Here is a 27,976-nt window from a genome sequence, read left to right as displayed (position 1 = left end):
GCTGAAAGGGTTTGAAGCTAAGAAAGTACAAAATATTACCCGGTGAGTAAACCCGCATGGACTTTCCCTGTATAAACACTATTGTGTTTTTTGGCACATTACTGACTCCATAAATGGGATAGCCTGGCGTGGAAGCCAAGTTCACTCAGCATAGTGAATCAGCAGTGTAGGAATAATTGCGTGGGTGATAACTTTGGCCAATGGCGCCAACGGTTTTGTACGCGGAACGGAAGTGTAGTCTAATTGTCCCACTGTAACGCACGTAACAAGTGCGTAAGTAATCCTTAGAAACAAGTTTTTCATTGCATATTCTGTCGAGTGTGAAATTATAGCTGCGGGGTGAGAGTTCTTGCAACAGAACCAATTTTATTGGCTTGAATTTTTTGTTCTCACCCCTAGCGCAATGGCGTCCGTAAAGGCATAGTGACTCGTAGCCTTGGAAAAGGAAACTGCATACCGCCGTTCTTGTTCTCAATGTTGGTTCTGGCAACACAAAACATTATTGGATCGGTCGTTATTTTTAACCCATCCGTCCAGGCCTATCGATTACTAAGCAATGCAGGGTTCACACTAAATGCTTGGAGATGCACTGGGCATACTGTCCGTTGCCTTCCGGTTCTTGAAGTCGATTCTGGTTTCAGGGGCGTTGCAAAAGGACCAATTGTTTTGGTTTGAGCGTCGCGTGACGTCACGCAAACTTGGTGCATCTCCTGCTGCCGCAGAATAAATATAGAAATGCATTCTTTTCTGATGCACACCTTGAGTAGAATTGTCCATTTCCATGCCCCAAAACTCACATGATTTCGATGGGTGGAGGGAAGGCTGCGAAGGTGTAACAAGTCGCGTTGGCCATACTGATGAATATTAATACCCGCCAGATTAGAAGTGGTGATATCAAAGAGGAGTGGACCTACGGTAAGCGCCCTTATCTTTTATGCAACGTAGAACCATCAGGCTTACTCGAGGTACTGGGGCCGCATACGGGGAACGTACACAACTTCTTGCATACATCACGCATGCAAGAATTTGGGGACCGGCGGTTGTGGTGGCCGTGGACGTGCAGCTACATTATTTGCAACCTTCTCTGTCGCCGCGCTTGTAACAACTTAAATATTCCCGCCTCCGGTGTATTTGTTTCTTTTTACATTCTATGTCGCTATCACTTGTCACGGCTTTACTGTAACGAGCCTCCACAGAGAATTTCTCAATGATGCTATCATGTTGAAACCGGAATCTAATCCCTGTGGCAACATTTACCTAGTTACAGAGGAGTATTAGGGGAGTTGAACCGTTTTGGTGAGCCTCCAAGTTTCCGCCCCGTAGGTGAGTACCAGTAACATGCAGCTCTACATTTGATATTAACAGCTGCATCTGTTGTACACTTTCCTGTATACACTTTCCTGAAAGTGTGATGCCCTTTCCTGTTCAGAGAAAATGGTAGGCTGCCATTGATTATCTGAAAATGCCTGCCAAATGCACTCCGTGCCATTCTTATTCTTCTATTTCTGCCTTATGGTTGAGATCCGCGGTCACTATACATGGCCTGTAGGAGAGTGTATAACAGCTGCATTTTACCGGTTATCCCCTACGGGGAAGAAACTTGGAGGCTCACTAAAAGGGTTCAACTTGAATTGAGGACGACTCAGCGAGCAATTGAGCGGATGATGATAGGTGTAACATTAAGGGACAAGAAGAGAGCGGAGTGGGTCAGGGAACAAACGCATGTTAAGGACATATCAGTAGAAACTGATTTATTGTAGCGTTTAACGCATTGACGCAACGCAGGCGATGAGGCGCTCCGTAGTGGAGGGCTCCGGATTAATTATAGCCACCTGGGGATCATTATTATGGGGCGAAATCTCGTACACAAGGACGTTTTTGCTTTTCGCCTCCACCAGAAAAGCAGAATCGTAGCAGAATCGTAGAAATGAAGAAGTAGAAATGGGTGTGGCCAGGGCATGGAGTGCGAAGGTAAAATAACGGTTGGTCATTAAGGGTAACAGACTGCATCTCTAGAGAAGGCAAGCATGACAGTAAGGGGCAGAAAGTTAGACGGGCAGGTGAGATCAGAAAGTTTGCGGGGATAAATTGGTCGCATTTAGCAAAGGAGCGGGTTAATTGGATATCTATTGGCGAGGCATTTGCCCTACAGTGGGTGTAGACACGCCGATGATGATGATTATTAGGTGAGATTTATATATACGCGCTTGTAAAATCTGCACCCGTTTCGCCAGGCATAGCTGAGCATCTAAATGAACGTTCTGAGTGCTCAACGCTCTGAAGCAATACGGAGCAATCTTGGAGATTGCTAGTTACGTTCTTGCATTATACATTCTGCGACCGGGGCCACCCAAAGAGTTAAAATGACTAGAGCACTTTTAAGTAGCTCACACGGCCCTTGGAATAAGTAAAAGCTCGGTCAATCCGTCACCAATATTTCAAAAAGCTTTTTTTTTGCAATATTCCGCCGCTTATTCGCGGTGCACATTTCCAAGTTAGAAATTGTGCATCAAAAACAGAGCTTTAGGAAGCAAAGAAACCTGTTTTCGGGAAAAGGCTGCGCGTCTTGGACAAGGTATTTGCCTGCCATTAAAAAGCGGTGGTAATATAAGGCCTGTTTTGGCAACCTTTACCAATAGCCATACTCTGCTTTGGGAGGGCCTCTTTCTCCAGCTTATCTGAGAAGTAGCCAACGCCATCAGCAGAAACAAAACAACTGGGTGAAAAAAAGTAATTGCGAATATTGTAATGACAGAAGTAAAGTGTTTTCGTAGAAATTTTTGTTTCAAGTTGTTCTTTCTTTTATAAACTCGGTTTCGAAGACATAGCTCCGTTGCGAGTTCGTGTCCTGGGGCCTACTACAGCTGCCTTTAAATATGCTTGCTGTTGGCATTAGCGGAAATCGCGAGTGATACACAAACGCACGCGCACGTGCGCATACGTGCGCATAGTCGTACCCTCAACCGCGACCTCCTCCCTTGTAACTTGGAATTTGTGTTTCTAGAATTCAAGTACAAGAAACTTCAAATCATTCCGAGTAGCTGCAAGTAATTTTGAACTAGAAGTAATCGCAAGGACTTAAAAATACATTTTTTACACTATTCCAAGTAACTCTTCGATACCTTCTTCGAGTACTTGCCGCTGCTGCTCTGATAATAAATATGTAGAAATAATAAATTATATACAAGAAATGCGTATTTTAGACCGTATCTTATGGGGCTGATGCCCAGAGACTTGCTGAGGGCCTTGAGCAGAAGGGCCCAGGGTAAAAAAATGCTGTTATTAGCCTTGCAAAAAAGTTAATTCCCGTTGTATATAAAAAATAGGAAGCGGTTCAAGAACGTACACGTGCTTCCCTGCATTTCATATATATACGAGAATCTGAGAATTATTTTAAATATATATCGTATCTTCTATGTCTATAATTTAATGCGATTCGGAAAGTTCCTTGTGCTTGTACAACACCAAATTTGTGAGTGCTCTGTTTGATCCCATTGCGGATTTTTGTTGATTTCTACTTTACGCCCCGCCATTTTAGATACATTCCTTAGTAGCGAGAAACGCCGGCGCCAAGAACGCGTACGGGAGTGAAGACGAAAACTTGCTTGAACACATTAGCGAAAAAAGTTCGGAGCCCGCTCAAAAATAATAAAATACCTAAGCACTGCAGAAAAACCTGGTCATGCGCGGCAAGTGACAAATTCGTCAACGAGGGAGTGTTGTTTAAAGGGCGACAGGAAATATCGTCGCTCTTGAATAAGTATTGGAAAAAAATAAGAAAAAAATCACGTGCCTGCGCGGATGATTGATGGTGATGGCCATAGGGATATGATAACACTTTCGTGCTTTGCAAATTGAAGTATCGCGTTCTCAGGAGAATATTGTAATGCGATGAAGAATTTCATGTGTACGTAAATGTTTTGATGGCCCAATACAGAATAACTTAAGAGGAAGTCGATTATGGCTTGCTGTTCGTGTTCTCGTTGGAGGAGTGGTGTTGCTTCGACGTGAGGTTTCATGCAGTTGCTTGGCTTATTGTGCCCTTTGATATTGAAGCCAGGGAGGCCGGGGTCAAGGTACGCTTTTTGGGAACACTAGAGGGACGACAGAGGGGGGAAGAGAGCGAGAGGGGGATGCGCCATGAAATTAAATTTTTTAGACAACAAAGAAATTGCTAATGGCATCACATAGGTGGCCATCAGAGATGGCTTGTGTCTGAAATTTGTGGGATAGTGGGTTCTATTCTTAATAACCAACTAAAACTATTGTTACGAGAAGAGGATGCCGTGTAAAGTGTATACACGCTATTTAAAATATGGAGGCTAGGCCACCCCGAGCATTGAGCACAGTAGACAGCGCGCTAAGCCTCGTCTTTTTCTTCCATGGACACTCCGCTCCCGAGCTTCTTCCTCCTGTCTACCAAGGTACAAGGGACAGCAGAACAGGGTAAGATGCAGATCGAGATCACGGTAGAGAACGAAGACGGGAAAATGATCAAATGATCAAGAGGAATCAACATTGAGCACGAGATTTCATCATCGAGGAAGCACTTAAACTGCATATATGTTTGCATATCAAGATCACATGTATGAAGAACGACATGTTGATTCATAACTGAGCTTTCACATATTCGTAAAAAAATACCGTTGATTGCCTCCCCTCTCTTGGCTTAGTTTCGCGTGATAGACCTCTCTTAGTTCATCTTTCTTTCTTCTTTTTCTGTCGCTTAAAAACTCTTTCTGACTTCGGTCCAGTTTGTTTATTTATAATTGGCGTCACCCGTGATACGTATGGGGTACGGGTTGGGCTTTTATTTTACTTTATAGCGCTTTATTTTGCATGTCTCTCCTAAGAGCAGCCACGTCTGGACGTGCCCTTTTTAGGCACCTCCTGGCAGTATTTTATCGATATTATGTTTAGCCACCTTTTATAATAAATACCAATTTTGCAGAAAAAGTTTGAAGAAAAATAAATGCAGCTTATGAGATCTCTATACCATTTCTGCTGTTTTAGAAGTTGTGCCCGATGACTCCACCCTTTGTGGAATTTACTAGAACTACCTCCTAAAGCATGGTACAAAGACTCAGCTCCTGCGGACACAAGCTCCTAGCTTGAATAGTGCGATATACCAAATTACAACTGGAAATGCGGCATAGAAATTTATTCTTTAAGAAAAAACTTCAACTTCTAGGACATTATATGATTCAAAACAAGTTTTAGCCGTACTCATTGTCAGAACTTTTCTTTTTCAGAAGTAATGTTGTGGAAAAGAGATGTCGATGCATCTGACAATAGGGCACTTCGCGTTGAATAGAAGTGAAACCGTGGGAATGAATAGCGAAACTAAAATACTAGTGTCGAAGGGCCTACCTGGAAACGGTTATTCATGAGAAATGTCCGTATTTAGAAACTTACATTTTTTATATATGACTATTACCAAACGTTTCTAACACTAAGGTGTGAAGGCTGCCGAAACGCGGTTCACAATCACGGCGAAAAACAGCGCACAGAAGCGGAACGGAAGACAAGAAAGCGACAAACACGGGCAGCCGCCGCGGTGGGCCAGGATATAAGGCGTTGTGCTGCTGAGCACGAGGACGCGGGTTCGATTCCCAGCCTCGGCGGCCACTTGTCTGATGGAGACGAAAAACAAAAACGCCCATGTGTATGAGATTTCGGCGCACGTTAAAGATCCCCAGGTGGTCAAAATTAATCCGTAGGCATCCACTACGACGCGCCTCGTCGCCTGCGTTGCGTCGGCGCGTTAAACCTTAAACACGGCCGCTCGATGGAAACTAGTTTCCATCGAGCGGCCGTGCCTTAAAAATAAAAATAAATCAAACACGGGCGCTGACTAACAACTGCATAAATTTTATTGCGCGCAGGCAATATAAGAAAAGGTAAAAAGAGCACAAAAAGACGAAAAGTTAGGATTGTAGATATGCTATCTATTTGGGTAACCGACGGACGGCTTTCTGGCGCATGCCCGTGCTCGCATGTGCATTGAAAATGCTTCATAAGTCTCGCGTGCTTCATAAGTCTCACCCTAGCGCTTAAAGACATGACTCTGCTCAAAAAACGGCTCGCACGAGGGCTCGTTCGTGCATGAAGCAACATGTGTGGCAAGGTTGATCCCAGTAGCGGATTTGATGGTATCCGCCTGCTCGCGAAGCCGACCATTCCCGCATTGTGCAGTTTGTCCTTTAACCGAGCTGCTGCAAGACAGGCGGATCTCGTACACTGCTCCGGTTGTGTTCTCCATGAAACGACTTATGGGTCCCTTGGTGCAAACATTGCGGCTTGGCTCCCCCGAGTTTACCTACTTGCAAAGCCTGCTCAACTTCCTGGGGGCCGAAAACGCAACACGCACCCCTGAACACTCCACAATACTTTTTAGGTTGTGCGAGGCGCCGGGAGTGCAGGGGATAGCCGTCGTCTGCATGAATACCTTGCGGGCCTTGGGACGCGGTCCTACCCGCTCTTCTGTCAGCAACTTGTTTGAAAGGCGACGGAGAAGGCACTGAGGGCATCCAGACATTGGTAGGCGATGTACTTGGTCCCGGAACATGGCCTCTATCTGGTAGTGGCACGACCTGAACAAGGCCTTCATCAAAACCGCTCTAGCCGCCCCACGTTTTTTGAGCTTGGAGTGGCCCGACGAGTGTGGCAGTGGTGCCTTCTGGGCTCTTGACGCATATCCACAACACACATGTATTAGCGCTAACATTTTAAGCACAGAGCACTTTAGGGGCTCGCCTTGTCGTCGTAGCTCGCTCGCTGGACCCAAGTCGCGCCAAGCGACGTTCTGTCGTCTCGGTGTCCCACAGAGGCTTCGAAAGCCAAGCGGTTTATATAGCCATAAGCGTTCGAAACTCGTGGACCTCTGGCGCTTGTCATACATCTCCCCGTTGTTTAGCGCAAAGTAAACTGCAGGTACATTCGATGCAAAATATACGTAATTAACCGCCAGCGCCGCGTTAATTTAGTTAGGAACGCTGGTTAGGTTGGTTTTAACGATAGTAAGCAAAAAAGCGAAAAAAAGTGGCAGTGAACCACCGGCACGTGCGGGAGTAAAAGGACGCACAAAAAGAACAGAACTACCGCTGGTGCAGTTTTAGGCAATGGGCGCGTGAGCACTGCGAAGGCGGGAAGTTTGAAATGCGTTGGACATACCTCCGTTCAATTCATCAGGAGAGGAATGAGACAGGGCGGGTGAACAGATTGCTGGGTGGTAAAAGTGAGCGGATAACGGCGTCACAGCCCACAACGGCGAATCACTGCTCTGACAGCTTTCACATTGAGTGGAACGGCTTTGATTTTTTCTGACTACTCGCTGGGCCGCTACCATTGATGCAGGCTTAGTCTCAGCGTGAAGACGACAGTGAGCCGTGACAGCCTGCGTCAAGTAGATTAGCTAGTCAGCAGCAAAAACTATACATGAAAGGGCTGTTCCTGCTTGCATCTTTCTTGTCGGTGGAGGGCTGGAAGAAAAAGACAAGCCAATGTCAAAGGTTAGGGGCCATTAGGAAGATCAATAATAAGCGAAACTCGTTACTTTCAAACGCAAGACAAGAAAGAGAAAGAGGAAGAATAGTGGAAGAGAAATGTGACACAGTCTGTATGCATGTGCGCTTCGTATATCGGCCAGAATAACTATTCATAAACCTGGAATTTCTCAGTTTTCCTGCGGCAGGCTGCAAATGCATGTTGCGCTGATATTTGCTCCACAAGCAACCGCGCAATTTTTCATATCCTGGTAGTTCAAAGCGTCATTTCTATTGTGAGAGATGCCGTGCTCATCACGACCTCTGTTCGTAACATTGAATAAACGTGAGCGTCGCCACCTTGACCAAGACTCCAAAAGCCATAACTCTCCTGAGTGAAGCCACGGGCACGCACACACAGAACGATCTTGGTAATGTCATGACAACAGCCAAGACGGAAGAACAGTTTAGGCTGCACAAGTGAAAAAACATCAGTCACTGATATTGCAGCCGACCAATCAGGTTGTAGGTAATGGAAATGGCCAGGTGGAATCAATGCATTTATCGCGGCGGTCTTCCTTTACACTTTCTCTGTTTCAGCCCTGTTGTGACACGTCTCGCCGTATTAGAATTTTGCTCATAACAAAGAGTTTATATCCCCGAAGGTATCACAACCAAGCTAAAAAAATACAATGCACCCCCCCCCCCCCCGAAAAAAAAAGGTAACAGCAAAGCTAACGAATAGAAAAGTAGCAGAACCCAAGAACACACAATGTCCACATAGTCGCAATAGTAGATAGACTGTTCCCTTAGATCCTTCAGCTAACGTATGGAAAAGTAGCAGAACCCAAGAACACACAATGTCCACATAGTCGCCATAATAGATACAAGACTGTTCTTTCAGATCTTATTATTTCTGTGATCCAGTGAACTCTACAAATTACCGTTCTAGCCCTTAGACAAACAACTGGTGACGCATTTAGTCATACCGAGACGACGTGCCTGTCCGTTGCTTGAACGATTCTGGGAGCGTCGTTTGTCAATGACGTGGCGTCGTTGTTGGAGCGCACTGCGCGTTCTCCTTGCACTGACGTTCCGCTGGTGCCAGAATGCCCACCATACTTTGAGTACATTTTAAATGCGAATGCATTTCTTAGTCTGGGGTTGTCGTGCGTTGGCCGGCGTGCGCCTAGCAACAGCTGTGGCGCGCCTAGCAACCGGATCATCTGGTAGCTCGGGCGGGAGTAGCGGAGGGCATGGGGAGAGGAGGAGCGCGCTCGGCGTGTGAGGGCGCTCGCATCGCGGAGCTCGGGCGGAGTAGCGGAGAGTGAGTGGAGAGGAGGAGCGCGCTCGGGCGTGTGAGGGCGCTCGCATCGCGGAGCTCGGCGGAGAGAGCTCGCGCGCGGGGCGGGCGTGTTGCGCGGGTCTCTCTCTCCTCTCCGCGTACCCTCTCTCCGCTCGCTGCGCTCGGAAAAATATATATAAATGCAGTGGAGCGCGCGCCTCTCTCCGTGACTGCTTGCCGACTGGCGCCTTGATAGCGATGGAAGTCGGTGAAGTCTAGCGACCACAAGGCGGTGATTGTGGCCGTCAGGTACAACGATAACACAAACAGGTGCTGATGAATGAATAAATGGTTACGTTCACACTCTCGTCTCTCTTCATTAATTACGCCATTAATAATAATTACTCGCAGCGCACTCATCGGTGCACCCAATGCATTCGCATTTCCGCACGATCCCCTTCGGGGAGGAGGGGGGAGTTTTTTCTTGGGATGCCTCCCGAGCACGCTTTTGGCGGCCCCTAGACCACCGCCTGATCCTTGTAGTTGGGTTCTGACGGCCCCCTCAAGGCGGGACGCCTACCAGGGTCGTGCGGTGGCTCTACGCAGATTGACGTCGCGCCAGGTGTGGAGCTTCGATGCCGCCTGGACGCCTGAGCCCAAGTACCCTTCCGTTGCCGGGTGGAACTCGCCCCGGCTTTGACGAAACCTCCTGCCACCTCCACCCAATCGCTGGGTCCGCTGCCTCCTTTGCGTCTACCTGGCTCCTTCTTGGCTCCACCACCCGCCACCTCCCTCAACGTCATACTTTCAGCGAAACCCGCTGATTCGCCGTTTTTTGCTTGCCCAGATAATGGTCATATTTTAATTTCCGGTGCACACTCATCCGCCTCTTCTTATTTTTCCTTTCAAAAGTCTTATTCGCAGCACCCCCCCCCCACCCCCCAAGTCTCTTCTTTTCCTTCTGTCTCATGACACCCGTTGACCGTTGGCACGGGATGCCACAGGCAGTGGGTGATAACGAGACCAGGAATCGCCTCTCCTTTGCCAATTCCCCAGCGTGCGCTGTAGGCAACGTTATTAGGAAAAGTGCTGCGCTCACCGCTGCCTCTGTCTGGCGCAAGGTGCCTATAGACCTTATGCAAAAACTGGCGCCCTCTTGCGGGAACCGCATGTGCTTACTCCATGTTGAGGTATTCCCGGATCTCCGGATACCCCTGTATACATGATAGCCCGGGGTTAGCGACCCGCACGTCGGCATTTATCGTTGTCCAAGATGCCCAAATACTGCCGTGTAACTTGCTGTGCGCAAAGATGATACGAGGACGACCACGGAAATAACGTGCACACCTTTTTTTTTCTCAACGGAAGCATGATTCGAGGCCTGCGTGAAGTCGCTTGCGGGTGTCGACTTCCCTTCACGCAGTAAAGCGCTGGACACATGTACGATTGGTACACGCGATTCGCATGCGACTGATCGTTACGACTGTCACCACGACTAGTCGAACGCGTGAATTTGAGACACATGACCCGATGCGCGCATGCGATGCGTCGTCGGCGTCGCTCCGCCCACCGTTTTTGCTCCATGGCCAACTACGACGATCGCTGAGCTGAATTTGTAGATTCCGCGCGTTTACTCACAAAAAATGGATAACGCAGGCAATCGTGAAGCGTTTCCTGCCTTCGGAAACAGTTCGCGCACACGCCGGCCGCGCCTGCCAGCTCGTACACTCAGCGGCTCGAACCGGCGCAGACCACGGTAGCAACCGCTTGTCGCTGCTCTTCCGAATCAATCTGATCGCTAAAAAGAAGTAGCTTATGCGAGAAAAGGGATGATAGTGTGGTGAAAAGTTGTGTTACGGATTGTCATTCGCAGTTACACAGATAGCGGCGATCAAATATCCGCCAGGATGCTAAGCCTAAAGTTCCCAACACCCGAGCCGACCAGAGCAACGCACGCCGGTTGCGGGGGGTTGGGGCTCAGCGGGCTCTCATTGGCTGTGGCCTCACGACGACTGCAACGATGGCACGACTGCATCTGGCTTGCCAGACGCACGTCGTGAGCCTCCTCCGACCAGCGATCGACGCCAAAACAGGTCCTAACGATCAATCGTAACGATCAGTCGCATGCGAATCGCGTGCACCAGTCGTACATGTGTCCAGCGCTTAATGATATAGCTAGATCGCATGCATAGCCACGAAACGAATTATATGTGCAGGACTAAAAAGATCCCAAAGTGAGCTATTTCCTAGGCCTGTATTTGCCGCGGAGCACTCCTGCCTGCTGGTAGTTAAGGAGCACTGCATCGGTCAGGTCTTACTTTATCGTGCGGGTATTTTTGAGTCTGCCGTTTGTGCTTGCGCGCCACGTTTTCTTTTTATTCTGTACGTTCGGTAGGCTTTTATGGAAGTACTACGCATTCTTTCGTTTGCCAAACGTTACAGGAAATAAGGGATCCGCGAGAGTTTCAACCTTCAAGTAGCGCCATGAGAAGCGCAAGTAACGTACTTAGTAATCAGTGTATCTGTCATTGACCGCTCGTAGCTTGCTGTTCGACCGTAGCCTGTTTTCCCAAGATCAAATTTTACGACCGGAATTTTCTAAGCGGTAGTGTGCATCCAGTTTTGTTGTCCACGGCGCGAGCAAAGGACGCTCAGCGGTCGCCGCGAGGCACGCGCTCACGAGCGCTCGGCATTTTCTCGCTCTTTAAGAAAGGTTTTCGCAGTTTTTTTTTTTTGCTAAAGCCTTTGCGTGTGCTGGGGACGTTCGGCGGTCGTCGCGAGGCACGCGCTCACCAGCGCTCGGCAATTTATTGGTAAGTTAATTATTCATTGGTAATTTATTGGTAATTTATTGGCAATGTCTAACGTGTTAACACCACACGCGTTACGCGCTACACATTTCGGCCAGCTACAACAGCTCCGCTGTTAAAAAAATGCCAGGTATGGAATTTATTTTGTTAAGTGTTTTTTTTTTTTCCTTTTGCAGGTTTCCTCTGCGTCCGAGAGGAGCCTTAGCGTATAGCTATATCGCGAGTGCCCCCCTTTCCTCTTAAAGTCGCGCGCAAATGTGGGCAACAGAGAAAGGTCAACAGACCCCTCGCCGCTCATTTTGCTGCGCATAAATCAGAAGATAAAAGGATCGCCAAGCTGAGAAAGCCCCTCACACGCTCCGTACCAAGCAATCCCGCGACCGCCATCCCCCAACATGGCGTCGCGTGCTCGTTTCGTTTTTCTTCCGGTAGATGGCGGCACTTTTGCATAAGGTCTATACCTTCTAAAGAAATACGAATAAGAAAGTATGGCGAATACTATCGTCTAGTGTGAGCTGGTACCTGCATTTGGAACTGCTTTTTCATCAAGGTGTTTTAGGGGCTCGGGCGGTCGGCGTCTCATGTCGTCATATTCTCATGTGGTCACGGCACTAAAACACCGAGACGCTCATTTTCCAGGGCCTCGCGCTACAACGTAACGCGAATTTAAAAAAATGTATAATCGATAAAACCGGTTCAAATTAAACTAACGTGATTTAAACATTTATGATACGCTCCCTGTCCGCTTCAGCAATCTTAGGCACAAGCAGAAGCTGTTTGTAGACGTGTTATCAATTCGGTTACAATGAAATACACACCGGCTCCAACGCTGTTGACCGGTGGTCGGTGAAGCAAGAAAGGGCATACTTACCTGGTTCCGGGGCCTCGTTGATCACCGAGGACGAGCCCCCAGGCGAGGCGCGCACATTGCGCCGCGCTTGCGTTGACCCCTGCAACTACCCCAAACTGGTGCAGATGATGGGGCATGAAAATTGCTTAAACCCGGTACAACGTAAGAGAGGGCGCCACCGCCTGAGCAAGCACGCGATTCCTCCTCTCAGCGCCGCTTCTACAGTGCCCAATTAGCGCGCGCCTTGTGGCAAGAGAGAGACTTCGAATCTTTGAGTACACTTGTCCACTGCATGCTTCGCCCCTCCCCAGGTTTCACGTTAGTGGAGATGGGCCGGGATTTTTCTTTTTTTCGCGAAGATGTGAAAGAAACTTTGAATCTAAATCCCCGTACTAATTCAATTGCCCAAACTTAACTTTCGATCACGTCAGTTTCTGGGATGGACGGTGAATTACCGCGAGTAAACTGAAATATTTTGAGAATGAAGTCGATTCGATGTGAAGTATTTATTTAGTTCAGCGTTCAATGTCCTTTACGTGTTGACAATACGTTTTCTTCATATCTAGAGGTTGCGCACCCTTCGAACTCCTTCTCATCCTTACTGTGAACTTTTCTCGATGTTTGGGAAGATTAGGCCCGCCTTCCGGCTTTCATCACATCGATCACGGAACCGGCCGCCTACACGTTTCAACACTGTTCTGTTAGTTTGCATAGTTAGCCGCAAAATGTTCATTGTGCTATTTGCAAAAGGTTTATTGAGAATAAATAGTTGAATAAATAAGCGTGGACGAATAACTATATAAATAACACTCAACTCCATATGTACAGATTCTTTGCGGTGTTTTTAAGCGACGGCTTCAGATGATATTAAGTAACCTGTATGGTGAACTATTAAAGGCATCCTACGACTTGTGGTAAACAATTACTGGAAATTTATCATTATAGTTTTCTGGCGCTATAAGCACTGAAATGTAAACGTCACGGTCACGTGAGAGAAATGAGTCCTCAAAGGTTTTGAGATATACGAAGGTAGAGGAGCAACTTCATGGGCGCCAATTTTCTCATGAGCGCCAAAAAAGGCGCAACTGAATGCAAGAAAATTTTGTACGCAGCGCGTATTCAAGTAAACGCTTGTTCCACGCAAAAATATTTAATGAATAAAATTGTACTGCTCTAATGCTAAGCGTTGCGATTGAGTGTTGAGAACGGTCAGTCTAAACGTCATTTATGGATGCAATAATCGTATGACTTCACGTCATTTCCATTCAAGATGCATTGCCATCTAGACATGTTTGCCCCTTACGAAGACCGTTCAGGGTAATCGAATTACTTATCCGGGGAACAAAATTTCAGCGAAACATTCTCAACCTGTCCTCACTATTAAGAGAGCAACTTCTCTTGAAAAAGGTTACAATAATGTTTTCGTTACAGGGTTATTATATATTATTATCGAGTATTATTTTAATTAGGCAATGAAGTGGTGGCGATTTTAGCCGAATATTTCTAAGGTGTTTCTCGTTGTATTTAGATTTCTGGAACTGTCCATATTTCGCCAGTTTCTTCTCAGTTTCGGCGCATATTTCTGGCGTTCTGGCACAATACGCAACTGCAGGATTGTTTCCCTTCGTTCTAAAGCAGCACATGTTTACATTGGTTATGAAGACCAAACCAGGATGCTAGTAAAACATCTATAGGATGAATTTCATCCTGCGTACGTGAGAGGTGCCTGGGAATCAAGTTCTGTTTGGTAAGAGCCTAATGATGACTGCTGACAACGTAGAAGCGACATTAGGTCAACTCCTGTGAGCCCCAAGCATGCATGAAGACGCATGTAATGCGGTCGACACGGTGCAACGCAGCAGCGGTGCATGGGATGGCACTATCTTTCGGTCGCTCATACACTCGTCAGATGGAAAGGTGCGTAAAAGACAGAATACGAGAACACGCAAACACGCCAATGTCCCGCTCAGGAAAAAATCCTGTCTATTGTCGTGCATCGTGCGGGTGCACGTTTTCACTTTTAAAATTGCGGCATCGAGAAAAAGCACAAGGACGCTTGCACACGGGCGATGATTTGAAGCTGTCCAAATACTCACGAGGGACGATAGGTGTGTCGATATGCTATCGGTGCAATAACCAAGAAGGAGATATCCTAAAACTCGGGTAGAGGAACACATGTACTCAGCGTACAATAAAGGCGTTAGGCGCACTCTCCATGCTTATGTTTTATTGTATTGTTGGGTTTCGTTTTCGCACAAAAGGGGGTTTATTTGCATGCCGCAAGAAAATATGCTGAATTGTTTTTCAGCGCTCGTCTAGACCACTTTTCGTGCCCCTTGATCTGCTCTGTTTTCGAGTGATACCGGGTCAACTTATTGCCCGCACTTCCGACGTTATTCAAACCATGCATCCTCTCCCTCTCACACTCACTACATTAAAGTGTTGTTTGTATACGTATAGCTATCCTCTCACACCATGCACTTTTGCCTGGGCATTAGCTCGGTGTGTCAATAAATCAAGACCTACTTGATTGAGGTTTCCCGCGATCAAACGTGGTTACCATTTACTACACCCCCAAAAACATCGAAGAAATAACAAGGAGCAACAGGCAAGGCGACAAAAATGTAAATGATGCCGCTATCCTCACCGCACGATATTGCTCGAAAACAGCATACGTTCCTGACTATCAAGTGATGTCCACTTCCCTACACTGAGTATTTCTTGAATGGTGGATATTTAACATTTTTGTGAGCTTCAAAGGATAGTCACAACGTTTCCAAGCCACCGCAGGCCGAACACCGTTCGTTACACCTAGCGCCGTGTAGTTGTTAGCTTTGAACGCTGTGCTAGTTTATCGATCAACTATTACACGAGCTTGCAGTTCGAATTCTCTAGTCAAGGGCGTAGAGCCGGACATTTTAACCCTTACGTAGTGTGTTAGAACCCGGCTCTATACTTTTTTTCGTGTGTTTTATTGAAAGAAATTCTGCCTTTGGTCGTTTACGCGCATTGTGTTTCTAGAAGAGGCGGTTTACTACCTTTAGGTCTTTTTAGGCGCACAGAGTAGCCTATAACAACGTTTTATTAAAGTTAAGCAGCTTGTGCCCGGCCAGGAATTTCTAAACGCTTCACCACACAGCTCACCCACGTGAAATGTCTGTTCGCGTGATGCAGAACGGTAATTAAATCTCATCACTAGCTGCGCCCCAAACTAAAGCGACCTAAAACATACAAAATCAGTATCATTACAAAAAAAATTGGCTGCAATCCACGCTGTGAAGGTGGTTGGAATGGAAGCTTTAAACAACACCCACAACAAATGCCCATGCGACGTCACTCGAATTCACACGTGGCTCTACAAAAAGTGAAACCAGGGATTCTGCCAGCCGTTGCCTGGAATTCGCGGGGGCTGTGCCCCGAGCGCAGCAGCCGCGTCGCCCACAGCCGGGCTACAGCGGCGGACACCGCCGCTGTAGCCCGGCCGTGAGTCGGGAGAAAGAAATTGGAGAGGAGCGTCTTTCGAAAGGTGACACAGCAGAAGCTAGCCATCCCGATGTGCTCGGGGCAACACCACCACGCGACACAAGCGCCGACACCAAAACAATTAGGCGTGTCAGCTTAGTGATTTCCATGTATACCGATTAAAACTAGTTAGTTTAGTAAGTTTGAGAATTGCGAGAAAGCTGAGGGAACTTCTATAATCGCTATTTATCGGAACCAGTTGCTACTTTCGCTGTAATACATCTTAAAACACAACCGAATTGGTATTCACCAGTTTAAGAGACGGAGTCCCATTCGTGGCAAGCAGTACGCAAAAGGTAGCGTTTCTTTAGCAGCCAGGTGTCGGTATGTGATTTGTACATTTTGTTTTCCGGCCCAGCAAACCATTCCTTAACGTATGTTTGCCGTACGACCACCTAATTCCATTGGGTCCGGGTTACCCAGGAGTTGCTATCGACCAAGTTAATCAAGCCATGCGAGGGCACTGCGCAATAGACACGAAGCTGCACCAAAACAGGCCCCAAACGACCGTCGCTAAATCAGAAGAAAAAGCCGTACCGCCGGCGCCGCCGCCCGCGAGCAGGCACTTCCGGGTGGGGAACGCAGGGTATATTCACCGCGTAATCTCTAGTGGGCTACGGGAGTGAAACCCTTCGCCCGCTCACCCTCCCCCCATCACCGCCTCCTACGCGTTGGGACTTTGTTGTCCCGCACGCCACGAAAGAACCGCTGGCTGGTAGAGCTAAAAGTCTTCGCTTCAAAACGACACGTAGATGTGTGTTTGGAAACGATAATTAAATTAACAAAAAAAGGTAAGCAGTGGAAAGAAACAAGAGATCGACCTGGGGGGGCTCGAACCCAAGCCATTGGCGGCAGCGCTCAGTACTTTACATCGAGGCCACACAGCCCGAACAGTGGGTTCCTTTTAGAAGGTGCTCGAAAAATAGCGCCCGCAGTGACATTACACGTGGGTTCTCTGTGCAGAGAAGCACTTGGAAACACGCTGCCCGGCCTGCAGTGACTTGCAAATGCAATGTCGCTTTGGAGGAGGGCGGACTATTCAGAAGAACGAGATTTCTTGCGGTCAAACCTAACTAACATTGCTTACGTTCAAAAAAGTTGATGTTTAATAATTTCTTCATTCATTGTGCGAGTGCTTTGCGTGCCTCAGCATGCACCAAGCGTGCAAAGTGTTGTCCAGTACACCCCTGCTCGTATATGCCACTCTGCGGATATGTATATTTTTTTTGATACAGCACCAGCGGTACGTGTCTAGTATGCAGCTGCTTAACCCTAACGTTGCGCTTTTCAGGTCTTCCCGAGTCGATCAGTACCTGGAACTTTACGTACAACCAGTATTAAAGCTGCATTCTTAGATATCTATATTTCAAGCACGCGCATTGTTAAGTACAGGAAATCAGTGGTACTACAAAAACAAATGCGCCCATGCATTCCGTACAGATGCGGCTGGTGTTTTACGTATGACGTGTGTCCTTGCAACGTGAAGCCGCTGTTGGCTCTTGTCACGTTGACGCTGAACTGCAAGCACCACCCGCCCCCGCCCGTCGTTTTCGCTTGAGCTATGTTTCCCGAAGTAGGTAGCTGCGTGTTCGCTCCGCTTAAATAAACCCATCCGATCTCTCTCCCCTTAACTCCAACTCCTCTACAACTGTTTTTTTTTCTTTTTGTGCGCATGCGCATGCGCATGGTTTTGCGCCGGAGGAGTTTTCTGCGTACATAGGACCACTGTATCGCCTTTCTCATCGCCACAAAAGGCTTTGCTTAGAAGAAAATGTGGAAGTTGTCGTCGGAGCAAGAACGCGCCGGGGATGCGTGGCTCTGAGTAGCGGTATTCCGTTGCTAAATACAGAGAGCCTTCTTTGTCACACTGCCGGCCATGGAGAATTCCGGACGACAATTCGCGCACTTCGCCTTCATCTTAAAGGACCCTCCTTCTTGTGCGAAGGGTTCGTTAGCCTGACCCCGCCCGACGAAGCGAAGCCGGCACACAAGGAACAGAAATTACGGGTTTATTCCGGGCAACAGGCAGACATGTGGGAATAACATTCGCATAGAACAGACTGGTAATGGGAGCATCGCGACATAAGAAAGCGAACCGCCTCTACTGTGCAAAAATAAGACGGCGCTTCCCCAACACTCACAAACGTTTCCGAGTCCATTGTCCTAAGCCGCACCGTCCCCGCCCATCAGATGCACTGCTTAGTCCCGGATGGCCATGTGTCGGGGTTGAGGTTCGCGGCCCCTTCCCGCTTCCATCCCGGCGATCCGCTGCGGCCGGGCTGTGTCGTCCAACTTCCCCCGCTAATCTTGTGAGCGCCGCTGTTGAGCCACTTGGTTGCTTGTGTACATGTTCTGGGTTTAATGCGCACTACCTGTGTTTGTTGCGGCTCACTGTTCGTTGCACACGTGCACGCACGGGCACACGACGCACTGACGTCATTATCGGTGTTGGACGCGCGCTCACTGCACTGTAATCACCCTACGCGGGCGCACGTAGGGGCTGCGTCTCTACAATCTGTACATAATCATCAGGAACAGCCCATGCGGAAGTGTTTCTTCATCATCATGTACACAATCGTCATCATCGTGTGTTTGTGTGTTCTCTCGATTACAACGTTTTGATAAGCGCCGTTTGTGGGTCTCATCTCTCCATTCGTAAAACCAGGCACTTCCGTTGTAATGCATAACGTTAATGAAACGTATTGACATGCCGCGCTACGCCACTAAACCGACCTAGAGATTGTCAAACCCCCATTATTTACAAAAGAGCGCAGAACTGAGGCAGGATAACATTTTACAGTTAAAAAAAAAACAGGGGCCCCGTAAATATTTTGGCACGGCTGAGGATCGAACACAAGTGGTTCGGACCAAACATAGGTGATTCTAGGCTAAGGCTACTGAAGCCAAACGGGCTGGTTCTCCAGGAAGTTGTTGAAAACCATAGAAGGGGTTTCAGAACGAATTAGTAGGTCGTGCTGGGTGCGTACAGACAGGGGCGCACAGGATGCTAGTGGCGGTGCCGAGCAAGCGTATTAGGAGGGTGCTGTCTAGGGGAATATTCCAGTGGTGACATGCTCAGACGCAAAGTTCAACACACAGTTTAACAGCAGAGCAACAAAAAGTCCAACGGGGCTTTCGCCTTGGCAGTTATGAAAAGATTTAACAGCAGAGCAAATTACACCTGAAATCCTTAAGTTATGCCTAACGTTTTATCATTAGGCCTAACGATGCAAGACCTTAAAGTCGAACCTTGTAACCTGCCAAGGCACGTTGTGCACCATGTACGCTTACCGACGAGTACCGCTTGACGTTGTTGATATCAAGGCGTGACGTTAAGCCTTACGCAGGGCTGTCTAATTCCGGCGTCGCCTCCGTTTCCTTCACCCAGTGCGCAGCAATGATTGCGGAGGCTACTTATAAAATAAAAAACAAAGCGAGGAGCATTATGAAAGGGAGCGTCACGGAGAGGCTTTGTGAACGCGGCTTCACGAATTGGGCCTCACAAATTTCCCTTGTGCAATGAGAATTTAATAAACTTAGTAACAAGACCCGCTATAGTTAGCTACTGGATGGTTCCTTAGGAAGCAGGATACAGTATGTGCAAGGTACTCCCTGATGTAAGGTGGGAACTGAACAGCATAAAAGTTTACAAAAATAAGCTCCCCCACAGAAGAGGCTCTTAACACTAATGTCCGTTGCACGAGGAGCAGTCGCAGAGTTTACGCATGGTAGTCAACATAAAAGTTTTCAACACTGCTTCCCCGACCAGCACTTCTTATCACCTAAGTCCTTGGCACCAGGCACAGTCACAGCAGTTCCCACGCATAAGTGCTGCTCAGAGATGCTCGCGCGGTCGCCGCCTCTGAGCATACGACTCCCCTGAGAAAACATACGTTTCACACCATGATAAACGGCTATACACCGTTGCACGGTCTCATCAGCGACGTTGAAAGAATGAGGCCACGGCGCAGTAGAAAAGCTTGTTGCCCAAGCGCGAGCAGTTCATGCTGCAAGTGCTCTATTGCAATTTTGCGGACGCGCCACATCAAGGGTAAATCGCGCGCTGAGGCCGTGACTCTGGAGCATTTGGCGTAGTAGTGCTTTCCTGCTCAAAACTCAGTCTTCGTTATTTTGTCATCAGCTGCCAATTCCACGCTCGTCGTTAGTGCGCGATGCCACAGTGAGGATAATTGACGAGTCATAACGGGCCTTGGTACGGTCATATTTGCTCTTACCACCCCTCCTGGACCGTGCAGTACATGCAACTTTTGTTTACAACGGGGGGCGATTCAAGTTGCCATATAAAAACAGAACATCGAGAAAGAAAACAAGATAAACATCAAACACTGAACAACTATTCACTTGAAGTGAGATATTTTGATGTCAGAGCCGTTCACACAGTGACAAACTATCAGCGAAGGTGTCCCGTCCACTCCTCGTCCTGTGTTTTTATTTAGCGCTTGTTTTCCATCTCACGGTGAACCAACACGCCCAAACCTTTTCCCTTCTGAAGGTGTTTTAGTTGGTTGTAAAAACAAAGCAGTGACCTTGGCGCACACTACAAGACCTTCGAACTGTTTTATTCTTTCTCTACGAACATTGTGAACTGGCAGGTGCAGAGTGAAGTCATCAAAGCGGTGTAAGCTGGCCTGGAGCTTGCGACGGCAAGAAAATGATCGTGGCTCCTGTTTCATGGTAGACAGCTTCGGGGGCATCGCATCACACCCTGGCATTTAGAACATTTCTTGCGTAAAAGGAAGAGTTTCGCAATTAAAAACTCTAAAACGTTTTATCAAAGTGATCAGTCTGTTGATACAAGCTGCATTGTGCCGAATATACATCAGCGGTGCCAGCTTATATTTCAATTAGTGTTGAGCCCTGCGTAGCACTTATAATCTGCTGATCATGGTAATATATATCTTTAAAAAGGTCACGCCATTCTGTGCACCATGGATGTAAGTATTTTCTAAAGCCTAGGTTAACTTCTGACAGCGAAGGTATTTTGCTAAATCACTTCCTGACTTCCCGCCCAAACTTATCCACTATGAAGTTTTACCCAGTATGATACACTCAAGGCTCGTTTTATTGGATATTGATATGCTGGTAGAATATTTATCAAGGAGAACTGAGCCACTGTGATGTTATAGGTCCAAACGAGCACCAGTACGACGTAGGCCCCCTTCGGCTTTCCTAAAACATATTGCCGGCCGCCCACAAGGTTACCCCCTATGCTCTACTTTCATACAGAGCTGTGTATATAGAGTAAGCGTTTGGTGATGCAACGTAATAATTCATGTGTGTTTAGTATCGGTTGAAAGAAGGCTTACAAATATTATTAAATGATTTGGAGTTTCCCGTGAACTGTTTCCCAATCCACCCAGATTTGTATTTCTCTGGTACTCTCGTATACTGTAACGTAAAGGGTGAAATTTTCTTTTGAAAGGGGAAAAGGGGCTTTTTCCAGTGCGCAATTTACTCCTTCAATGCTTTTGATTGCAGCAAGCTGCATCATTGGCTTTCAAATGAAACTACTGCTTCCTAAATTGAACCGTGAGCTCATAACGCCGTATTAGGACGTACAACGCATTGTTGAATATAGTTCGAACATTTTGTCCAGAGTTGCGGTTTTCTTGTGTGCTGCAGCAATGACTAACGAATAGATTGCCAAAGCAGAAAGGTTGGAAGGACACACTGGAAAACTCGGACCCTCCAAAGAACACATCAGAAATTGGTTTCTATTTTGGGTAAATAAAAAATAAAAACATGTAAAACTCAACGCGGTCTTAGACAGATATGGAGGACACTCAGAGGAGAAAAATTTCCCCAGGTTACTTACACTAAATATGGAGTGTGGCATTTGCTACAGGTTGTGAGCCTACTTTAGTTGGCTGCTAAAGAATCGTGGAAGATGATCTGGTGTCATTATCAAGGTGCCCCGACACGTGTGGTGGGGAAAGTGAGCACTGCTCCACACCAACGCAAAACGCATAACTTAGGAAGTTTGCGAGGTAGAAAAACGCACAGCGAACGACTGTAGAAATGACGGCTTCCATGCATTTGGGCTGGGTGGCCTGCTGAGCGAGGAGGTTCGTTTCCAATTTTGTCCACTGAATGGCCCTGACTGGAAAAGAAAGACTGACGTTTTTACAGCGCAGCTGTATATGTTTGCTCCCCCCGGTTTCGCGCCCCTGTGGAACTAAACTCGGGCTGTGGAACAAAAACTCAAATGTGTGTTTAGCGTTTCGAAAAACTTGTAAAATTTAAGCTGTTCCTCTCAATGTGAAAGCTGTCGGAAGTGCAGAGGAGTGATTCGCCATAATGTACTGTAGCGCCGTTATACGCTCACTGCTACCTCAAAATGCAATTCAAATTTCCAGCCTTCGCAGTGCTCGCGCGCCCCCTGCCTGAAACTGCGCCAGCGGGAGTTCTGTTCTTTTTGTGCTTGCTTTTCCCCCCGCACGTGCCGGGGTTGCACTGCTACTTTTTTCGCATACTGTCGTAAAAACCAACTTAACCAGCGTTCGTAACTGAATGAACGCGGGCGCTGCCGGTTAACTACGTATATTTTGCCTCAAATGTACCTGCAGTTTTCTTCGCGCTAAACACGGGAAGATATGTATGACAAGCGCCAGCGGTTCACGAGTTTTGAACGCCTATAACTGTATAAACCGCTTGGCCTTCGAAGCCTCTGGGTTACGCCGCGACGACTGGACACCGTGTGCCTCTACTTGGGTCCCGTGAGCGAGCTACAAAAAGGCGAGCCCCTAAAGTGCTCTGCACTTAAAAATAAACAAAACGTTTAAAGGCCCCATCTTTCAAATGTCTTATATTGCCCCGGAAACAATGCCTTTCAACCAAAGCAAAGATGTTTAGACGTCAAGCCGACGTGAAGAAAGTTGGTGAAAGCTTGGTCTTTGTAAACTGGCGTTCCCTCATTGCGTGTTGCAGAGTGAAGTACGTGCGTCCATCTACATAGGGAGTGTACATACGGACACACCCTAAACCCCTCTCCACCGCTGGTGCCTCTTTCCCGAGTCCTGTATTCTGGTTGCCACGCGCGGCGTCTATCCCTATTGACATTTTTATGAGTATATTTGGATGATTAGGGGGGGGGGGGGGGGGAGGGTTGCTAGGAGGCGGTGGTCGCCCTCGCGTTGGCAGGCTTAACCCGCTCACCGTTGAACAACTCCGTCCTTCTGGGGGGAGATTTCAACCTGGACGTCTGACGGCGCCATGCGACCTGACATACTGTCCGCCATGGTCGAGCGATCTGGCTTGGTGTGTTACACAGACAGCCAGATGCCTACTACGAGTGGGGGAAACGGACATCCTCATGTTTGTCCCCTACAGTAAAACTGTAGTTCTTCCAAGCTCGGACCAGTTAATTAGCTAGCAATGATTCTTAGTGGCAAATTACAAACAAACGTGTTTTGTTTCGTGCACTCTTTGCACAGGGGCGCCCAGTTACTCTGGTCATCGTTATTCACAGAGAGGAAGGGCACTGATCTATTCTTCACATATGACGTCGTCATGCGTCATCACGGTGCACTTATTTTAATACGTTTATCAGTCACTACTGCCATAGCTTCAAAGAAGAGTGCGAGTACCAGTTTTACCTACTGTATAACTGGATGGCTTCACACCTCGGACAGACTGGTGTGCGCTGTTTTATGTGAGCTTGGTTATAAAAAACAACAAGTACATTTACGACGTCCATATGCTCGTGGAAAACGATGAATGAACTGCAAATTTAACTAAGTTCTTGATTTTTAGTATTTTGTTGGTGTTATGCTACCATTCAGTGGCGTACGAACTATTTAATGCTCAGGGAGTGGTCTCTGTGTGTGTGTGTGGTGAGGGGGGGGGAAATCTGGAGTACAAGAAACAAAAAAGAACATAAATTATTTATTCGTTCATTTGTTCAGCTTTATTTGTATGCGCCCACTAGCACCGCGTGAACTTAGATTGTGGTGCACAAAACAGCGAAAAAAGAATGAGAAAAAAGGAACATTCATGGTAGCGCCGTGGTGACGAACTCGCTTCCTACTGTAAAACCCACTTTCAAACCTCACCTTCGAGCTGTGGAGGGCTTCACTGGCCATCCCAAACCAGGGTATCCAGCTCAAACTGGTGACCCGAGTATGGACGGCCAGCCGAAGTCAAGGCATCCCGGCATTGGGATATCTTTCACGGGGCGAGGCCCACACATCAAACCCTGCTCCATAAATAAAAATGTTAATTATCTCTCTCTCTCTCTCTCTCTCTCTCTCTCTCTCTCTCTCTCTCTCCATCCATCATGCCTACCCCGAAACAAATATTCAGCCTCCCGCAGCATATGCCAGTGGCCTTCGGTATTGTCAGCGGCCCCCTTCTGGAAGACTGCGCCGGAAAGAGCATAAAACAGTGAAGTCAACTCTCTCTATCGCAGAGTCCATCGCTCTTCTACCATATCGGATAGTTGTCAGCCTTGTGAGTACTGTCTTATTCTTACCGCGTTGACAGGGGTTTTAACCCAAACATACTTTTTGCTTTTTCTGCAAAAAGTATGTTTGGGTTATAATCCCTGTTCACTTAATTTTGATTGGCTGCAAACCTGCCATAGCGTTGCTGGAGCGGGTGCCGTTCCCCAAGATATTATTTTTATTTCTGAGAGGGGGGGAACATGGAAAAAGAATTAGAAGAATTGGGATAGTTTTCAGCCTTGTGAATACTGTCGTGCCCTTACAGCGTTGACAGTGGACGATGTTGATTTATTGATTGATTGTAGGGTTTAACGCGCCGACGCAAACCAGGCGATGAGGCGCGCCGTAGTGGAAGGATCCGGATTAATTTGGACCACCTGGGGATCTTTAACGTGCGCCGAAATCTTGTACAACCGGGAGTTTTTGCTTTTCGCCTCCATCAGAAAAGCGGTGGCCGCGGCCGGGAATGGAACACGCGACCTCGTGATCAGCAGCGCAACGCCTTAGCCACTGAGCCAGCGCGGCGGGTTGGATGATGTTGTCACGCCACCATCACCGTGCTTGTTGTTCGGGAAAAGCAAACAAATACATCATTTTGCTGGGAAGCGGTCGCTTCCTCCGGACTGCGGAGGGACTAAGGATGTTGCTTAGGAATGATTGCAGATAGAATGCGTGGCCGCAACATCTGTAAATTAGCTAACAAATGAGATAATTAGCTATATTTGCGTCCCTCGTCATATACGCGGAAATAACAGGACAAAGAAGGCTTTTCTTTTTCGCTAGCTGTACGTTTCAGAAAGGCATTTTCAAGAATGACGAATCTTCTCATCAAGTATAAATGCATTCACCCGATACATAAGTTTATCCCTACCAAAGCACTACAAAAAGTTCTTCGCTTCACGTAAGTCTGCCCGCTTGTTTGAAGGTGAAAGCGCCGGGATCCTTATAAACAGCTTGTTTAATGCCACATCGCATTTATGTCTCTTTTCGCATTCATTTTCTCTTGGCACCAATTACGATCTACAAGCCTATTTTCTTCCACTCACGGGCCGTCACCTTCAGTAATCACACGCGCGCACTATTCTACAACTTTTGAGTTTCCCATTCCATTTTGGCGAATTTTGTGAAACAGGCACGCCCGAGCTCCTCGATCCTGAGTAATCCGCGAAGTTGGTATGAGCCGGAAAGGAAGGAACAAATATGACAACTTTTGTTCTACCACCGACAATGTGGTAGATTCCATATATAATTCGTTTCTCTCCATTTGAACATATTAATTGGGTGCCCTATGACGTTTTTCTTCTGTTGATTGTCTAGCTTGTGGACGTGCCGCATGATTGACGGACATGCGGAGCCCCCTAGGCCAAAAAGGGTATTTTTTAGGGAACAGACAGCGTTGGTGCGAGCGTTTATGCGGCGCAGAGTGGTGCACCTGTATCTCTTGGAGGCGTGCGTCTGTGTGCCTGAGCTTTGAAGTGGTGCCTATCTCTGCTAGACCAATATGCTTACGCTTCGCTGTCTGCTGGATTTTATATTCTGGGTTAATTGTCATGACTGAATTTGTCGAAATTTTCCATGCAGTGAAGGGAAAAAAATGCAAGGTAGCGCAGTGGTAGCTGATTATCCAGCCACTTTAGACACGCTGGTTCACATCGCACGAAATCACACTTGTGGTGTTATTTTTTACCCATTGCAGCAGCGGCCATGTTATTGACCGGAAACACCAGCAACGACAGTTCTTGCACTGAATAGGGCACTTCAGGCTTTCGGCCTAGGTGCTCCTAGCTCCCATTTCTGTAACAAGCACCAGGCAGTCAATTTCTTAATGGCTTTAAAAGGTAGTGCGCAAAACTTTCGCCGTTGCTTGGTTGATGACTATATGTTTTCGGGTATTTTACGTTTTTCCTTAGCGAGTAGATAAATGTATGATACGCTTTCTTGTTATTTACCAAGTACAGTTATATTTCCGTTACGGGATTACATGGTAAGAGCTTGCACTGCAAGCATTCTTCTACCCTGGCGTGTTTGTGCTCACGACGAGTAGCTCGCGCGTGCGCTTTATGCTAAGCTCGCAAACCACACCTGCACCAGCTTACTCGCTGTAGTGGTCTTGGCGCGGATAGGAAAAAATGAGCGAGCTGCGCTTCGAAAACATCAGCTGCGCGTGACGAAAAGCCTTAACCATCTGTTCATGTTCCGCGCCCGCTGTGCCTGCTGAAGAAGCGAGAAGCATAGCGAACGCACCGCAGCGGACGTAAACTGCGCGCATCCAACGTCAGACTTGAAACGTTCTTTAACTATGGTGGCGCCATCTGCGAGAGCAAAGGCGAAGAACTTCGCGAACGGCTACCTGAAATCAATAAACACCAAGCCAATCCATCAGAATATTCGTGCACATCGCGAGATCCGTGTTATTCGTACGCTTCATTCCGCATATCCGAGCTTAACCCGCTTCTCTGTGCCCTGTTGTATCCTCAGCGTTTTCTCCGCTCCTGTCGCCATGTTGGTCTTTTAAGCGGGTCTCGCTCGCCGTGTTCTCGCGATAGCGGCACGCAAGCGCCTGAACGTACGCTCGGTATTTTGCGGAAATAGCGTCGGTATCACTAACGTGCGCAAAGCGCCAAAACTAACGTAGCGTTCTGCGATGCGCATTGCAGTGAAGTAAGGAAATAACGTACGCTATTTCGTAAAGTAGTCGTCCGTTCGATATACAAAAAGTCTCATTTCTAGGCCCGACTCGACAACACGCGCCTCCGCATAGAGGCAGCACGCGACCGGCAGTTTTATAGCAGCAGAGCTGTGTAAGCTTTTAGGACGGCCGTGGAGCGTTGCCAGAAAACTGTCATCGGCGAAGTGGAGAGGGTGAAAATGCTCGGCTCAGAAGCCTGACAAAATATGGCAAGGAGGCAAGAACCCCACGGGCAGCTGTTTGGAGTGCGCGCTTCAAGAAAAAAGATGTGGTTAGGTAGGTCCCGCGAATCGAACCCCGGACCTTTACGCCGCCAAACCTGCACCAGGTCATCCAAAAAGCTCGCCCAGTGCGGGGTTAGCAGCGGCGAGGAACAATAACGTGTCCAGCCAATTGGAAAGAAAAAATTGGCCACGTATCTACTATTTTCGTTGCAAATGTCGTCAAAAGACGATAGTCTTTGTAGACATTTGCCAAGGAAATGTCCCCCTTTCCTTTCCCGCTTACCTCTCATGCTGTTCCTGTACCGCTGCGCTCATCCCAAGGTAAACACACTAAAGGTTCGCGCAAGGTGACTTGAATTAACCGCGTTCCACTGCTACAGGCCGGGTTCCTTGATGACAGCGCTTCAGTACGGCGGAGACGCGCGTGAATGGAGGCGTCCGACTACAAGGTTTATAGAACCGCGTGGCCGTGCTCCACGTGCGTTCCAAGCAGGACGTGGAACCTAGCCAGTGGAACCTTTCGTTGCTGTTGCCGCGTGATCTTTCATATGCCGCCAGGAGGCGGCGGTTTTCTGCAGTAGATGTAGAATATCGTTTTTTATCGAAAAACGAAGCGTCCGAGAATTTTTGAGTAAAGTAACACTGTAAAT

This window comes from Haemaphysalis longicornis, unplaced genomic scaffold (assembly GCF_048455015.1).
Source record: "Haemaphysalis longicornis isolate Haplotype H1 unplaced genomic scaffold, Haemaphysalis longicornis Haplotype H1 scaffold_3, whole genome shotgun sequence".
NCBI lineage: Eukaryota > Metazoa > Arthropoda > Arachnida > Ixodida > Ixodidae > Haemaphysalis > Haemaphysalis longicornis.
The sequence above is the reverse complement of the archived record's forward strand: the minus strand, read 5'-3'. Positions refer to the sequence as shown.